Source organism: Brachionichthys hirsutus, chromosome 1, assembly GCF_040956055.1.
Source record: "Brachionichthys hirsutus isolate HB-005 chromosome 1, CSIRO-AGI_Bhir_v1, whole genome shotgun sequence".
NCBI classification, from domain to species: domain Eukaryota; kingdom Metazoa; phylum Chordata; class Actinopteri; order Lophiiformes; family Brachionichthyidae; genus Brachionichthys; species Brachionichthys hirsutus.
In genome coordinates this window covers 8254830-8271169 of record NC_090897.1, presented here as the reverse complement: position 1 = coordinate 8271169, position 16340 = coordinate 8254830, and the positions used below count along the sequence as shown (strand labels likewise).

General features: G+C 41.0%; 1 protein-coding gene across 1 annotated transcript in view; it reads left to right on the top strand.

Moving 5' to 3' along the window:
• Nucleotides 1-16340, top strand: part of celf6 (CUGBP Elav-like family member 6) — a 104428-nt gene that overhangs the window by 15033 nt on the left and 73055 nt on the right. The gene's annotated exons all lie outside the window — the stretch shown is intronic.

The following is a 16340-nucleotide window of genomic DNA, read 5'->3' as shown; positions in this document are numbered from 1 at the left end:
TCTGTATAATCATCCCAATTATTCTTGAAACATGTAATAATTTTGGGCATGTGGGCATCAGCCTCACTGGATGCGTTCTCTTTTCATTATGTGGGGAAGGCTTGCTCAGAAAGACGAGCAGTTCCTTCGCACCCCAGCCCCTTGTTGACACATTCACTATCTTTCACTCACTGACAGGTTGAGGCAGATTCCACCATGCATGCTCTCCTGTGCTAATTTATCCACTTCTTTTGCTTTAATGAGGTAGAACTGGTAAATGTGGGAACAGCATTGTTAACACACTGGGGAAGAGGAAAAGAATGACAAATAGCGCAGAGCGATGGAAATTAGGCCTCAGTGCTGTCATGCCTCCAAGAATGATGCTTTTAGTCTTTTCCTCAGGCTGGATAGCTGTCTCTAAGTTAAGTTGCACGGGGGGAAGATGACATTTCCTAAACCAATTAAACATTAAAGTGTCTGTTGGCTGAGGAACAGGTTGTCTGGCAGTAAGGAGTGAACAATAAAAATCAAATGCGAACAGACATGAAGATTTGCAGCTAGATTTTGGGGGATTTTTGCTTTAAAATCCAAAATGAGGGTTAAATAAACATAATCTGAGGACATGGTTAATTCATTTACCATTACATTAAATTTATAATCAATCTAAGATCAATATAAGAAGATAAAGTTGTAAAAATGTTGTGACAAAAATATCTCTCCTCATTGCTTTAGACAATGTGATGGCTGCCTGGAAAATAGGAGAGAAAAAGCGACACATTGTTCTTTTCTTTTCTTTGATGAGGAGCACAGAACGTGAGCCTGGGTGGATGTTCTATTCTGGCAGTGGATGGATGAGACACAAACATGCTGCTCCTGATCCACAGACAGCAGTCGCTCCTGGAACTGGATCTTGATGCAAGTTTGGCTCAAGGAACTCAATTCACATGAATTGTTGAGAACTATAGCTTCCCTGATCTTTCCTGATCGCTGCCAGCTGCTTCTTTGAGACATCGTTTGACTTTCTGGGGCACATGAATAAAAGTTTCAGATAAAAAGTATAGTGATTAAATCTGTCGTCAATGAATTTCAAATCCTGAGGCATGAGGTCAAAGTGTGCTGCAGTTTGAATGTCCTCGGCACAAGGGGAACGTGTGAAGCCCATTCTGTTCCACAAATGAACATAATGTACTCCATGTTAATCATTGCTGAGTCATTCGCTGACATTATGCCACATGACTTAATCGTTCTCTGAATCATTGTGACGCAAGGAAAGGAGCTTGTGGAAAAGTTTTAGTAAAGTATGAGAGGTGTATTGATGCGTATTCATTACAAGTTTCATTGTATGGATTTAGAATTAATTATATGATGTGAGTAACATCATCATGTTTTTTTTGCAGCACCCCTGCCAAAGCCAGACGTGTCCGGGGTCGTGAAGGGTATTAGTCGCCATTAATTGCAATTCTTCTTCTTCTCCTTCTTCTTCTGGATATTACTAAAGATTTCCTGCCAATTTTCCATTAATTTATTCAAACAAAACACAGGTTGCAAAAACTGTGGTCATGCAACCTAACAAACAATGCTGCTAATTAATTACAAGTGGGCTGATTCAAAAACACACATGGGTTGTGTGACAAAAAATAAATAATATATATATATATATATAGATATGTGTGTGTGAGTGGGCATCTAATATTTAGATGAATGGAGGGAAAGGGTCAAAAGCAAAGCAAAAGAACGGAGAAGAGAGCAAAATAACTGGTTAGCTATTGTGTGTGTGTGTGTGTGGAAAAAAGAGAGCGAAAGAGTAGATGCGTTCTAGCATAATTAACAACTGCGCATCACCACCGAAACTCCCCCATCAGTGTGTCCAAAGGATTAACTTCGCCGCCCTCCTCTTATCTCGTCCATTTTGCTTAAGAAAGTAAATGACCTTGTGCTTGTTTACATGCTGATTAAAGGCAGGAATGAGCGAAGGAGACAAGGAAAAAGTCAGACTGCAATCAGAGGAGTTTGTTAAGCGAGGTATTTTTGGCGTCGTGTTTTCAGCGGAACTGAGCCGCAGCCAGACTTTCACAGTAGCAACACAAAAACAGCAACCTGATGTAGCAGCTAACGAGCAATGAGTGGGCTGGGACAAAAAGAGTGTGCGCGCCTGCGGCGTTTGTTTGTGAAGGTGGTGCATGATAAAAAAAAGTGTGCTTGGTATGTGGGTGGTTCCATTACTCAGACTGTCTGTTTTTATTGCACAGGGAATGACTGCTGTTGCTATTAGTCAGTCTTCATGATCTCTATTTGTAGTGTATGCTCATGACTTTGTGTGTATAATGTGCATGTGATTACGCTTGTATATCATTTCTAGTAAGAACCAGTGTGAATTTTAGACCTCATAAGTCTCTCTCTCTCTAGGGCCAGAGGTAAGGATGTGGTTTTTGTGTTTCTCGAAATGAATGCCACATTTCATATAATTCTTCCAGGAGGAAGAATTGTGTGAAATTATGTGAACTGCTCTTTCTGTTTCTCCACAGAAGTTGTCTCTTTAGGCTGATACAGTGCAGAAGTTTGTTTTATCATTTGGCGCTGAAATATATGCAGCTCTTTGTGCAATAAAACTGTTTGTGTGTCGTAAAAGAAAAGTAATCTCAGGTTTTGAGATTCAAGTAGTAGATCATGGAGTAGAATTAGATTGCAGTACTTTTTATCCGTATATTGAAAGGATCTGTTCTGTCAGGTCTCTTCGTTAGCTGCCTCGACCTCTGTTACCATTAATCCTTCCTGTTCATACTTTGTTTGTCCTATGTTTCTAAAATCCCCACCTACTAGTGGACACAGTTCTTGATTGAGGGAGGCCTTTTCATTGATATATTGCATCAAACCTAGACTTTGAAACTGAACTCTAAATTAAATATATCGATTCATCCATTCAGTTAAAATGGTAGCTCTTTCAAAATTGATACATTTTGGTTTTAATCTGGTTGTCTTTCTTAAATATCATCTTACTCACTGGTGATGAAGGAGGAGCTTCCAGATGTCAAACTGGAAAACTGAAAGTGAAGATGCTGAACATAGCATCAACCTCTCGTTGTTGCTTACATTCATCCAGATGCAAATTAACAAATTCACAGTTATTTCCTGTATGTACATGTATACATACAAATAGCTGTATATATTGCTCCATTTTTTTTTTTTTTTTTTATCTGGTTCTAAATGTAATTACAGTACCGGTATGTAGTGAATATGTTCCACTTGTACTTCATGGAGGGGACATCAAAACTTTCATTCCGCTGCGAAAACCAATGTTATATATGTACAAATAAATGTAATTGATTGGACCGAGAGGCAGACAGAAAATGAAAGAACAAGATATCGATAGGGAGGACTGGAAGGTGAAATGAGGGTGCGCAGGCTCACCAAGTTTCTGTCCAGTCTGTCACCGAGGTGTCAGAAATAGCACCAAGGCTAACACCTCACCTCTTGCTTAATGCATCACTCTCATAGCTGTCTCCCTATCACACACACACACACCTACAGATCAATACTGCATTACTGCACTATGTTCTTTTCTGAGAGGTTACAGGTAGGGGCGCAGGTCTCTTCTGCTCTCGGCTGCCAGACACTTGGAGCAGATCTGAGGCGACTTCACTGATAGTTGCACTTTCTGGTTTCATTGCTGTTGCTCCTCCATCACATTCAAGTCTCTCTACCTCAGGTCTGTGACAAAGTGTACAGCATGTATATGTACTGCATGTTTATACATTCATATGCTTGTGGCTGGTATCCAAATGAATATCTAAATTTATTTATAAGGTAAAATGTGTCAATACACTGTGTTGCACTCTCAAATGCAAGGGAACTTACAAGCATAAATCCAAAGTACAAAAATATAGATCCCAGCAAAAATTATAATTATTTTTTTGTCAGTGAAATAAAATGGAAAAATTACAAGTACTGCTATAATCATAAACCATATTACAATCACAATTAACTGTAAAAATAATCATGATATATTTTTGTATTTAATTCATCTTTATTTTATACTTCTATTAATTCACAAACCTAGATTATTGATTCTTCAATCTTTATATTGCTTACCAGTATTTTTGATGATGCGGTTTATAGATCTGTTAATTTGTAATGACAAGGTAAGTCACCTGAGCTCATGCCGATGGTATTCATGAGCAACCCTTCCATGTTTTTGTACATTGTCATTTGTGTATCCACACCTGGAGAAGGGGGAGTAAAGTCCTTGGTGGCAACTGAAGCTCCTGCGTTTCCTTTTAAACTGTATCGTTAAACGAGAGTCGAGGGAGATGGCCGCTTCACACCTCATAAAGTGTGAGTGCCATGCCAGGCAGTGTGCCACGCACCGCTGCGTTTACAGCACGCCGAGCACGCTTTTTTACAAACCTTGTCCGCTCTCTCTTTTTCCCAAAACACTTTTGTGACTGTTTATGTGATATTACTTTTTCTCTGCTTTCCTACTTTTTCACTTTGCCCCTGCTAAGTATTGACCAGTATTTCAACCCCCTATATATATATATATAAATATATACGTGTCAAATTTCTCCAACAAAGAGTTGAAGCGTAACATCAAAGGGGTATAATCAATGGAAAAGCACCACTTAGGGAGCCCATTTGATGCATACTGCAGGCCAGAGTTGATTCAAGGGTGTGAATTGAGTCAAGCCTCATTTCGTATACTCCCCAATTAGTCATCCAGCTTGTGCCCTCCATAACCCCCTTTTCTGGAGAAGTACTGGAGCAGACAGGCTCTTATTTCACCGTAAACTACGGGTGAGTTCATTTCTCTTCACCCTCTCAATCCCAGGGCTTTTTCTGCAGCAAGATAGAGACTACTTTTTTTCTTTACTGTCACCTCACTCCCTTTTTTCCCTGCTTCTCACCTTTGCTTCAATAAGTCAAGGCAGACCCCTCTCTCTCCACTAACCCCCCCCCCCCGCCCCCATGCTTATGCAACTCTAACTTTTCCACCCATTCGCCCATCTCCCTTCATTATAAATCTTTACCAAAAACCTACTTAAACTTGCATCAGCAGCTGTCCTTAAAACTCCATTATCTACAATTACTTCAGCATTAAGCCAGAGCACACCTGCCCCCACATAAAACTGCCCTCGTCTAAAAATATTAAGCCTGCCCAGAAGGGATTTGTGCTATTTTAATTTTTTTCGAACCTGTAATATGGTTGTACTCACAGAGAGGCTTGTGAACCAGAAATGCCAGCAATGTGGTTCCGTACTGCCAATCTCTGGTTGTGTGTTGGTTGCAGGTTGGGTATAGTATTTACATGGGTGGGGTACCACATTTGTTTCTTTAGAGAGTTTTATTTTTGGGAATCTGCATTGTAAGATTTATCAACAGAACCTATCCATTCATAATTACTGTTTCTTCATGCGTGAGTTGTAGCAACTTTTCTGAAGGTTCTTTGTAGGAAATGCGTAAAACTTTGATCATAAGCATTAATTGTTACAGAAACAAGCTAAACATTCTCATGATGATGATGATTAGGTGGGGAACAAGCACTTTCATTACATAAATACATAAATAAATTACATTTAATTAAAGAACACCCTTCACCCCACACACTTTGAGACAAAAGAATCCCTCATCAATACATTGATAAACTGTATCGTTACTTGTAATTTTGCCATTAAAATTATGATTGAGGAGTCATTATTATGATGATGGTTGTTGTATCAACCCAGGCAAACCTGAAAAACAGAATACTGTTTTACCTGAACAAGGTCAGTTCCTTCTTCTTTTTTACTGCCTTTTTTTTCCACACTAGTCACCCTGCAATAATCAAATCAAATTTCATCCTTGTTCTTGTTTTGGAGGCTGATGCCCACAAGCAATGAGGAGAAAACAAATGCACATTTGTGCCCATAGTGTTGTCAGCAGAACATGGTGTTTAAAATAAAAAGCTACTGGCTCGGGGATGTGTGGAACAAAAGTTGATAATGGACATGTTAGGAGCTTGGTTGGCAGAGGCAAGGGGGGTGGGGGGTTGCGCAGACTCAGCTGTAGGAAGCCTAATCTGCTCTGATTGACAATGATGGCAGATAAGGTGCTTGTGGAGAAGGCAGTGTGAGCAGAGCTGCAGGCAAAGATAAGGGCCAAGATCAGCACCCTGCCACATCACACACAGTGAGACGAAGAGGTGGACTCCGGCAGAGGCGGAAAGATTGAGATGTTGACACATAAAGGTATCGGCTATACAGTAAACACAATGGGCGACCAAGATCAAAGACAGAGGTTATTATAAGTGTGTGTGTGTGTGTGTGTGTGTGTGGTAGTTCATCTGACCACGTGCCAGGTAACACTACACAACCAGTTGAGTGGCGACTGCCCAAATGGGGGGTTTCACAGAGGAGGGCAACTAATCAGCTCATAGTCAGCGGCCATGAAGGACAATGCTGCTGTAAATTCATGTGTAGTAAATAGATGCACCCATTCTTTCATTTTTCTCTCCATCTTTACTTTTATTTCTGACCTCTTCTTTCCCTTTTCTCTTTATCTCATATGTTTCTCAGGGTCACTTCCTGTTAACGGAGCTCCATTTTTTAGCTTTTAATCTGTTCATCATTATGTCTCTCACTTTCTTTTTCTCTTGTCTTGGAAAGACAGTCCCCCCCCCCATTTTGCCCGTTCAGCATCTGCTCATGTCTTCTACGTTCCCATTGTTCTCCTTTCCTTCTACCTAACCCGGCATAGACCCATAAAAGAACCATGTACTTGTCTCTCTAGCTAATTCCCTTCGTCCTCTTCCCTCGACTGGCAATAAAACTGCTCTCTCCTTTTCTGTTTCCCCCTTTATGCCCTTCACCCCTTGCTTCTATAATCCTGTGCCTTTGTTGTCTTACTTCCTATCACCTTAGGTTTCTGTCCTCCTTCCAGTTTCCCCTTGTAAACACAGACTACTCTCTTCCCTCTGCTTTGTTTCTGCTGTTCACTTTTTAATTTCATTTTCTTCCCCCTTCTTTCTCTCTCCTTTTATTTCCTCTCTCCCCCATTTTTCCATGTAAACACTCTTAACTTCACACCTCCTCTCATCCCTTGTGCCAGGAGGCCAGGGTTGGTGTGTTTGTGCAGTGATGTTTGAGGCATTGATGATCACTCTCTAGGAGATGATTATGTGGTCAGGGCCTTGTAGCCCCCTCACCTGCCCTGCACTGCTGGAGCTCTGCTCTGCTTCTCTGCTACTCTGTTTATCTGCATGTGTGTGTGTGTGTGTGTTTGTGCGCGTCTGGATATTTTGTGTAAGTAGCATACCTTTGTGCGTGCAACTATGTCTTCCTCTCATCAGTTCAACAATGTAGACTCTTTATAAATATGCATGCAAAGCATAATGTATTACATGCCATCAAAAACAAATTTCATGCAGACCAAATATAAAGACTGCATGCATATTTTATGCATTAAACACATTTGATAGTTAGGTTTTAAATATTGATGAACAATATTTGTGAGCATTTAGTTTCATTTTCTCAATAGGTTCTTGCTATTATGCTATTTGTTTGTGTGTGTGTGTGTGCATGTGTTTGTGTGCAGTCTCATTGTCCATATCCATGCCATTCACATGTCTTTCCCTCTCTGTAAAGAAGCGGCACACTCCGTGGTGGCAGTGATGAAATCGTAAATAAACAACACACCACCGTGGTATTTGCTGTCATTGTTTGCTCCATCATTATTATCTCTTTCTTCCTTCATCCTTTTCTGTCATTCTTTTGACCTCTCATTTTATGTCCTCCGATCAAAACCACTGGGCCCTCCTGGAAGAAAGAAAAAAACACAGAGCTTGTGGGACTTTGACTAACTGCTATATTTTCACACTGTCTGATTGTTCTGGCTTGAATGCAAAAGAATGGTCTGTTATGGCATTTCAGTCAGAGAAATTTGCTTTGTCACTCGTATTCATCACTGGAGCGATGACCTGACTGCCCTCATTGCTTTCACCTCAGAGCACAAGTAGTGGTTAGTTGTGACTTTGTGGCTATGAAAGGAGTGTGATAAATGACAGGCTATCCAGCCCTAATTGTAACACTTTAGAATGTCTTGGTCATGATTTGAGCATCCTTCAACTGAAGTTGCTGATATCAAAATGAAAGAGAGGAAGATTAAAGAGCGGTGGCATTTTAACTGCATGTTCTCCGTGCTATGACCCCATATAGCATCCAGCTAATAGAAACGGACTACTTCCTGCACCTTCCAGGCTAAGGAACTCATTAGGGCTCACAAGTTCTGAATAAACATGAAAAGGATGGCAGTCAAAGAAAAAGTGAGCTGCAGGTACTGACAGTAGCACAGACACATTTACTGATGGCAGTAATCTTGTAACTGTAGAAAATATGAGCGAGAAATGCTAACTAGCCAAGAGGAAAAGGAACATTAATAAAGACAGATGACAGTCAAACAGATGGAGTATCATTGGTGGAGGGAATCAGGAGGTGTGTGTGTGTGTGTGCGTGTGTGTATGTGTGTATGTGTGTGGGTGGTGGTGATAGAGATAAATGGGGTTAGATCAGAGGGAGACATTAGGACGATGAAGGGGAGCAAAGAGGAGCGAGACAGGAGCGAAAGAGGAGCAGAGCGTGGAGCCGTTGCCGGTCCGGCCAGCATCCCCCGAGTCGACTCTGAGACGATGTTTAATCAGGCTTGTGAACCTACGAGACTGAGGTCACCCCGGCACACTCATTAGACCTGATGGGAGCACTATACCACGACAGATGAGTGCAATCTTTACTCCGTTCATCCATCTCTCAAAACACGCACATATAATCACCTTGCACCCCCCCCATGCGTACTCCTCCTCTCTTGCCCCTATTATTTCTGTGTCTGCATGTCTGCACTCAGAGACAGGACTATACACAGATTTAGATGTCACACACACACACACACACTCTTCGGTTGAGCCTCTTCCTTGTGACTTTGGCTCATATGCTGTATATATGCATGCAATAGTTGGGTGAAAGCCAGGGATCGGCAGGAAAAATGAGCTTCAAAATTGATAAAGCGGACAAAAGGAAATTACTCCGTAATGGATGGCAGAGGACTTGTAGGAACAAATAAATATGGGCCTTCAAATGCACCATCATATTAATAGCTGTCAGTTTTCCAAAAGCTTAATTTGCCACTGCTTAAATGCATTCATAAAAGCTAAACACAACGTATAATCGATACAGTCTCCTAACTGGAAATGATGCTCACTCCTCCCGGACCAAACCGTTTTCAGTTGAAGGAACTGATAAGAGTTAGACAGAGATGCATGCCGAAGCTACGCTCTCTGCCTCCCCATCTACATTTAGAAGCAGAGATGTATTACCATGCAAATGACAACTCACATTGCATGCCAAGGAGTTAATTGCATGCCAAGCTATCAGAGGAGTTACATGACAAAATAGATTTGGATTTGGCAGATTAGGATGGAATAAGGAGGAGGAAGAGGAGAAGGTGAACGCAAAACAGAGTAAAAAGGTTTCCACATTGGTTCTGCCTCAGTTGACAGATTTCCAGTTATGGCCGCGAACAAGACAAGAGTTTGTCTGGACACACACACACACACACACCTACACACACACACACACACAAAACAAGCAGACAGGTTAGCCTTTATAATTGTTATTCCTCCATTATTACAAAGAAATACACGACAGGTTTTTCACACTCCGCTTTTATTACCTCTGTTCCCTCTTCCTCAATTCACCAGCCCACCATGTGAAATACCCAAAGTCTCTTTATTAGAGTACTTCCCTTGCTGAATGCTGGTTATTGAAACTGGCAAGGATCAGAACTGTCAATATAATGAGATAACATTCATACCAAAGGCAGTCAGTGTGCAATACAAATACAGCAGTCATCCTTGCGCAAACACCATTTTCATAGCCATTGCACAAAATGTAAACATGCAAAATAAAAAAGGAGTAAAAAAAAGCCCATTTCATTTCTCTTATGGGAAGAGCAGAGAATGCATTATAAATCCTGCTTTTGACAACCATGTAAATATTTATGTTCACAAGCCAGAGTGAGACTAGCAGCAGAGGACAATGTGGTGGTGGGGGGGGGGGGGGGGCTACCCTCCTCAGCGCATTAACTCAATATTCACCTTCCTCCCTTGCTCTATTGCTATCAGTATTTTTCCCAGCTACAGACGCCACATGTATATTCATGACTGACCTCTGACTTTCTCAACCGTGGACGTCATGAGCCCTGCAGGCCGCTGTGACGGCACAGTGAAGCCCATCATAAACGTACAACCGCGGCTCGATGAGAGGCTTTTGTGTGTGGTGAAAATGCAGATGCAAAAGCGGGCTATCTGGAGTGACCGCTTTTATCTTTGTTTGGCTCACTGTAGCTCTGCCAGCGCTCTTTAGGCTAAGTGTGTTCTCAGTGGATGCAGGCTGGGGTGACAACATGGAGAGGGATGTGGCTCAGTGGGCTGCTGGGGGGGGGGGGGAATATTTCAGTTCATATGGGGCAATGACCTGAGACAGGGTGGCATTCAAAGCCACTTTCTAGCTTGAACATGTCTCAGATTGGTATCCTTACAAATGTAAGAATTAAAATACAGGAGAAGACAAAGAAGAAGATTTGTTTTTACAGGTATAATATGCAAGTTTCAGTACTAATAGCGGTATTTCATTTTTTAGCACTCACATTTAATGGGTTTTTTTCCACAAACGCCTTTCTTAGCCACACTAGTGCTAAAAAATGCAATGATGGGTGAACATTGCAACCTGCAACCACATTTCCTTAAGAAAATTATTAGTTGAATGTAGAAATAAACATTTGTAGTCTGTGAGAAAAAAAAAGAGATTTGGTTTGTGACAGGTTTTTTTTTAATACATTTTGCTCAGTACAGAAAAAAGGTATTAGAGTTTCACAGCCCTCGGATGTTTGTTTCTTGTGTAAACAATGTTTCTTCAATACCAAGGCAGAATCTTGAAAATAATCAAGTAATGTAACAATGCTGTTTGGCAGGTTGTTGTGCCTTGTATGTGTCTGTGTGTTTGCACGAGTGCAAGCCTTTGTGTGAATATGTCTGTATGTGGATGGACGATGAGGGAACCTCTGTGCTCTGCGAGACACGGGGCCTAACGAGGATGTATGGTTCTTTCAAAATCCATCTGCAGATATTTTTCGACCGTCATTCACTCCGTCTGTTTCACAACACACATCATACCTCATGCATCTACATACACACTCCAACAACAACAACCTTTCTTGTGCCATTACTTCCACTATTACAGCATTCTCCCAGAGCTGACAAATCCGAGGCGTGCCCTGAATTCAGAGCTGCAGTAGCCCAAGCGTTGTCCCGACAATGGCGGTAAAACTTTTATCAGTCTCATAAGCTGGACGGTTTCTATCTTTGCCTCACCTCAGGGTTATTTAGAGTCACGTTGGCTTCAAAATATCAAGACTAAGAAAGGTTTTAATATCATTTAACCTCATTTATTTCTGCAGCTGATTAATTTAAACACACACAAACGGATCTCAATTGAAAATTTCTAATGCAGTCTTATGAACTACTACTTTAGGTGCTTTGGAACAGAATCATATTTTGTCTCATTTTGTCTCTTTTTTTAGGGGGGGGGGGGTTCTAGGTTATCTACTATTTCAGTCCAGCATTTCACTCTGTGGTTGTTGCATTTTTCTAATGATATATGATATGTATTTATTTAAAGGAAAAACAAGATAAAAAATGACAGGCTATTATTTATGGATAAATTATTGTAATTTCACATTTAATGTATTAAGTCATGTTCTTTTTTTGAACAGGGAACAAAGCATCTATTTCAGATTTGCTGTTTTATTGGATTTGATTTATTTGGAAAAGCTGTTAAATCACACCTAACATTTGTTGAAGTGCTTTTTAAAATCAGTATTTAGGTACAACAACATATTTAAACTACTTCAGATCATGCTTTTTGAAGACAATGTCCATAAATCTTGAAATTAATATCTGTACCTCATACCACTTTTTTTTTACCTAGAGTCCAAACTGTTGAGTTTATTTATGTCTGTTTGAACATGCTCTCATTTTCTGACAGCTCAAACATGTTCAGTTACTCTCATTTAGTTATTTCATTGTTTTAAATTAAGTTGGATCTTATAATGTATATTGGAGCCTCGATTTGGAAGCTTTATATGAAAGGGTCCCTTGTTATTTCCATTTGATATAACTGGAAAATATAATTAAATTGAAAGCCTGGACTTAAATCTCAACTAATCCTAAACAATAATATCCAGCTGAGGATGAGCATTGTGTTGTAATTAAAATAAAGGAACCATAGTCTGATTCAGGTGAAAGCTAAAAATGACACCAGAAGGGAGTAACATCCATATCAGACGGCGTTCTCTAAATCAGGCCGAGATACAGGCTGATTTGCATCTATTGTTCAAACACGCTACGTCTCTTAGTTTGGGGAGATTAGCGCTGCTCAGTAAATTCCACTCCGCTCATTATTCATAATAATGTGATTTAGCATATTTTATCAGGCAAAACAATGCAATCCGATTAAAAGCAAATAATGACAGCATTGTTTGTTTGAATCACTCAGACATTAGGCCAACTGATTAAGCTCAATTACTGTATGCAGTGTATGGAATAATGAATAAAATTGTTAACTAAACCTGTCTGTATTTGAGCTGAATATCTCACACAGGTTTAACATGTCTGACTAAACGCCATGCACAATTACATTAAAATATTTTACATGCCGAATATAGCATGCTCTCTCCTCTCCTCTCCTCTAAAGAATCTTCCTTCTATGAGGAGGTCTTCTTATTTCCGAATGAAAGACAGGAAAATAACAGCTCCTTTGGTCTTTGGGCTAATGGCAGCATGGAGAAGCAGCATGCCTTGCCTGATACAGTTTTCACCTGGTTTACCCTTGCCTTTCATCTCCTCCTCCTCCTCCTCCTCCCTTGGACAGCTTAGATATATCCCTTTCTGATGTCTCCATCTGAACCTGGTGAGTAAGGGGGGGGGGGGGGGGGGGGCAACACAGAAACAATAGCAGTGGGTTTTCCTGAAACATTTCCCAGATGTCAAGTTGAAACAAAATCATCATGCAAATGAAACGCTCCAAATGATGATGTAATAAAGACATGACTCGCATATATTCATGGTTTCAAATAGACATAATTCCTGCATGGCACTCAGATACACACACATGCAAGCAGCCTCTCCAGCCCCTAGCTTGGGCCCCCTGATGGGAAGCATTTACACGCTCCTCTACTCTTCTAACGGTTGTAACTTCCCACCTCTGCCTATTCCTGCTTCACGAACCTTAATACCTGCTGATTGTACCTACCAACCCCACCCCCCCCCGGCCATACATTCAGGAGATTGCCCTTCTCTTCCACTCTCCTTCCTCATGTCAGAGACAAAGCAACATTTGCTGCCATGTTTATTCTCTCTGGTCTGTCAGCAGCATGAGTCTGAATGAGTTGTGTTGGGCTCAACAGAAAGCGTGGGGAATGTCTGAGCAGGTTTTGTTCTGCTGTAACACCGTGTATGACTGAGGCCATGTGCACACGTAGCTGGGATTTTTGTAAATCAGAATAACCACATGCTGGGATTTTTGTAAATCAGAATAACCACATGGCTTCTTTTAAAGATAAATAAAATCGCATTAATCGCCTGGACAACTGTTAACTCCAACACAGATTTGAATGCATTCATGCTGTGTCTGAATGTAAACACAGGTCACAGAGAGAGTTTTCTTCGCAGGCAGTGATGTTTCAAAACCCCAGTTATTGATGACGGTCAACACAGGCGCAGACACGGAGTTTCCCCCCAAATCCTCTCTTTGGGTGGATGATTTGGAAACCATCGTTTTTGATGACAGAATTCTGTGGTTTTGTGTGGATGATGGCCCAAGTCGTATAGATACCATGAAACGTGTGGACAAGGTATGTTTTCTGACATGCATTGGTGTACTGGAGCGGAACTGTCCATTTATGATGGCAGGCCAGGGCCAGCTCTATGCACCTCAAAGTCAGATTGCAATTAAAAGGCTGGGGGGGATGACTGTGTTAAAATGGCACTTAAGGAGCCAGGAGCTCAGCTGGCTAGACCCATTTCTGTTAGAGTGGCCTCTGACGACTCCCAATTCTCTCAACCAATTATCTGAGCACTCATCTATACACAGCAGGACCGCTCCCTCCCCTTGACCAATCAGAGACCAGAGTGCCTGAGATTAGTCGCTATGGAAAGTCAGTTCAGTTTCCCCGATAAAAAATCCGAGGCTGTCTGGTGGATTACAGAGGAATAGAGCAGGAAGTATATTGATTACAGATCTAGAAGGTAGACATATAAGTATGTTGCTACTGGAACTAAAATAGGAGAACTACAATTCAATCAAACTATAAATTCAACTAGAATAAAAAAAAAATCTAGAATGAAAAGTATAATTAGAAATTGAACAAAAGGCATAACACTCTCCCGTATTCTAGCATCATTTAATGTTTATTTATTTATTAATAGTATTAAAACATCAACATGATCGATTTAAGCATTACATTTTGATTATATGTTGTATGTTTTTGTTTTTTTGACTACATCAGTGTTTTAAAATATAAATTACTCCAAAACACTAAAGGTATGAAAATCAAATCAGGTTGGAGTTTGCATATGAGAGCTCAAAGTGAGCTGCTGCCAGATCAATATGAAACTCCTTTCTGCTTACAGTTTGTGAGAATAAACCCACTCACATGTGCTGTGCATGTGCGTAACATTCACATGCAGACTGTGCAGCAATGCAACACTGAAGGGTTATTTCCACATTATATCTAGGGCACCCATTTATTGGAGGCATGGAATTAAAACTTCATCCATTGGTGAAGAGGATTCTGTGAGTGGCAATAATTGAGGGAATATTGCCTGTCTCACAGAGCAAGCCTCACTTTTACGTGAGGGCCCAGAAAGTCATTTCATTTTTCTGCCTATTACTTTTTCCTTCTTCACCCCCCACCCCCCACACCAATTTTTAATCAAAGCGATGTTGAGCTGGTGCTTTGAGACTAGTGGAAGGAGATAGAACGTACAATAAGTTACATTGGGCCCAGGATGGAGTGCTAATATGACTGAGGGACAGAATGGTATTTTTTTTTCCATGATGGGAGTGGGCGGGTCTTGAATGGAGTGAGTTGGTGACATAAAAATAAAAAATATGAGCTACAAGCTACATGCATGTTAGGTGTGTGTTTGTGTGTGTGTGAGAGAGATGCGTCATGAGTCATGACTACGTGATGCCCTGCCAATTTGAACTCCTCTCTCCTTCAGCTGTTTTTGCTGACATTCATTTGACAGGCCCAGGGTTGACAGACTTGAAGCTGGCGTGGGGATGTGTTTGTTGGGCCCCGGGATAGAGGAGCAGCTGCAGACTGGGTGAAGAGCTGGCAATGAGATCGGGAAGATGCGACTGGCCAGGGGATTGATGTAGAGACGATGGAGAGCAGTCGCCGTTGTGCTGGTTGGTTGGCCTTCAGTAGCCCAGAGGGGGGGACTTGGGGGTGTATTCAGTGCAACTCCAGCTCAAGCCAAGATGTGCGACTTCTGTAGCAACTGCTAGAAAATTCCATACAGACATTCTCTCAGCATGGCCTTTATGCAACTACTTTCTCCATCTGTTGTCAAACTGCACCAGTATTGGAAATATATTTTATTTAATTAGACTTTTCTGTGCCATGTTGACCACATTGGTGAGTTGATACTATCTAACCATGTGTAACAAAAGAACACAATCTCACCATGACAAAGACAGGAAACCACAACTCAGAGGCATCGTGAGCTTCTATTAGTTAAAGCCTGTCAGGCACCCCTGTTAATGCCATCTGCAGAACAAATACATCAATTAAAATAAAAAAAAACCCAAATCAAAATTAATTATGTACAGGTGAAAGCAGCGATAAATAAAATCCTATTTTTTGATATTGTGAAAAGGCAAATCTAGGAGCATGAGCAGCGTGCCAGCTGGACCCAGTACTGGGGAGTCCCCTGAAGGTTTTGCACGTAGTTTATGTAACTCATTGTGAGATAGCCAGGTGAGCACACAAACACACACACACCAACACACAAACATGCACACACTCACACCCAGGATAATCTGTGGGTCCCAATTGTTACTTAAACACATTCAAGCCGACTCACTACAGCACACACAATGCAGCAGATGCCAACCTGGCTTGACTTCATGAGTAGACAAACAATCTATACACTCACATGCACACACATATGCATACACAGATACACACACATTTTCGCACTCTTGGCAATTTTAGCAACCCAGAGGAAATCAGCATTACTTAGGATTAAAACAAAGGGACGTGATGGGCATGTG